Source organism: Octopus bimaculoides, chromosome 5 (assembly GCF_001194135.2).
Source record: "Octopus bimaculoides isolate UCB-OBI-ISO-001 chromosome 5, ASM119413v2, whole genome shotgun sequence".
Taxonomy (NCBI): domain Eukaryota; kingdom Metazoa; phylum Mollusca; class Cephalopoda; order Octopoda; family Octopodidae; genus Octopus; species Octopus bimaculoides.
In genome coordinates, this window is record NC_068985.1 from 4212824 (window position 1) to 4215241 (window position 2418).

Here is a 2418-nt window from a genome sequence, read left to right on the forward strand (position 1 = left end):
GTGGTGGTGGTTGTGGTGGTTGTGGTGGTGGTGGTGGTGATGGTGATGGTGGTGGTAGTAGTAGTGGTAGTAGTAGTAGTAGTAGTAGTAGTAGTAGTAGAAGAAGAAGAAGAAGAAGGTTTGCTCCCGTCCTTCTTTCCCTGTTGCTGTGAAAGTATAAAAAAAGGGGAACGACTTGAACCTGGGGAGAGGGGATTCTGGTCGGGGGGAGCTGAGTTAGCTGTGGTGGTGGCGGTGATGGTAGTGATATAGTAGTAGTAGTAGTAGTAGTAGTAGTAGTAGTAGCAGCAGCAGCAGCAGCAGCAGTAGTAGTAGTAGTAGTGAGGGGTGGCACTGGTATTGGTGGTAGTGGTTATAGTAGTGATGGTAGTGGTAGTGCTGCTGCTGCTACCGTTGTGAGGATTCTGTTGGTGTTGGCACGGGCGCGTGGTGGTAGTCTTGTTGGTAGTAGTGACAGTGATACCACAGCGCTGACGGTTTCGGTGGGAGTGCTGACGGTGTCGAGGGTGGAATGTAATTGTTGATAGTCTCAGAGATGCTAATTGTGACGGAAGAGTTGGTGATGGCGTTGAAGAATTATGGCAATGGAACAATTATAAGAGATAGTCATAGAGTTTCTGGTGCTGTTAGAATCGGAGGCGGTGGGGGTAGACTAAACGCTACAGAGCGGTGGAGTCTTAAGGCTGTTGATGGAACCAGTCACAGAACCATTACCATCGACAGAAGAGACACAATTGCTTTCTCAATCTTTACTTTTAGAAGTAATCTGAACTACTTACGACTTTTTGTCTGTCGCCAGTATTATTCCGTAGACATACCTGACGCGACACATATGCCTAAGCGGAGTATCAAAGGTGTGTGTGTGTGTGTGTGTGTGTGTGTGTGTGTGTGTATATATGTATGCAAGTTTTATGTGAGTATGTGTAACATATATATATATATATATATATATATATATATATATTGTTGTATTTGGGGATGGCCATATTGCCAGTTTAGCCAATAAAAACACACGCACTGTATATTTGGTGTTAATTTGCTTCAGCTTTATATTACATTACATTACAGTAATCCTATTTCGGCCAGAGTTCTTTCGTCACACTTCTGTGACCTGATCAGTGGTCCTTTGCTTTCTTCTTTCTTATGTGTGTCCCAGAAGAAAGCAAAAGATCACTGTTGGCTACCAGATGTCATCATAGAGTGAGAATGCTCTTGTTACTGGATGTATATAAAAAAAACCTTAAGTATACGCATAGGCTTATATAAATACTTAAATAATAAAAAATGGAACGAACGGCATTGTTCATTTAAAATCTTTACAATTGTTTCGACACATTTTTATACTTATAGTATATCGGTGAGATGTTGTGTAATCATTATCATCCCCCGAATGTGTAAAATGCACCTCCTCAGGTGTCTGTTTAAATAAGTCCTTCTTTAGATCCTACTGTCTTTTTTTTTACTCATTCTCACACTGTGTGCATTTTCAGTGGGGTCTAACGAAGAACTTATTTAAACAATCACCCGGGGATTTGTTTCAATAACTTCCTATACCCACATTATTTCTTATATATATTATTGTATATGGCGCTACAGTATCGTAAATTTAGAACAGAACATAAATTAACCATTAACACCTTTGTATAACTTGGGTCACCCTGTGCACGAGTATATATACAGAAAATATCTTTGTTAGAAATAGAACAGCAGCAATGATTACAAACAGAAATTGACGCAGTTCAGCACGGTGTAAATATTTTGATAAAAATATTATGACTGCAGCGTGAATTCAATTATTTCATTTCTTTCAAAGACTTTCCTCTAATATAAAAATAAACAATCACTCCACCAGTCCAGTTTAAACTGAATTTCTTTTTTGTTTCAGACACTCAAGCCAATAGTAATAGTAATAATAATAATAATAATAATAATAATAATAATAATAATAAAACAGTAGAGCAGGAGGAGTGAACATTGGGAAAGGCGTGAGGTATTATTTGGAGACCAATGGTGAATTTTTTTACTTGGCGATATGACTGTTTAATATTTCGTTTTGTAGCAGAGTCAAGAAACGTTTTTTTCAGCCATTTTAATAGAGATTCGATTTTCTATAATGATCTTTTACCTTCTACTTGTTCACTTCTTTCAGTCATTAGACTGCAGCCATGCTGGGGCAACACCTTGCAGAATTTTTAGTCGAATGAATCGCCCCGACTCCTTGAAAATGAGCCTCGTCCAGGAATATCTGTAGAGCTCGACAAGGACGTCCTGCAAACCCTGATGGAACAAAATTCCTTCATAACTGTTGAGAAAGTCCTGGAGTCGATTTGTTCGACTAAAAGCGGCGCTCCAGCATGGCCACAGTGCAATTACTTAAACAAGTAAAAGAATAAAAGAATATATATATATATATATATA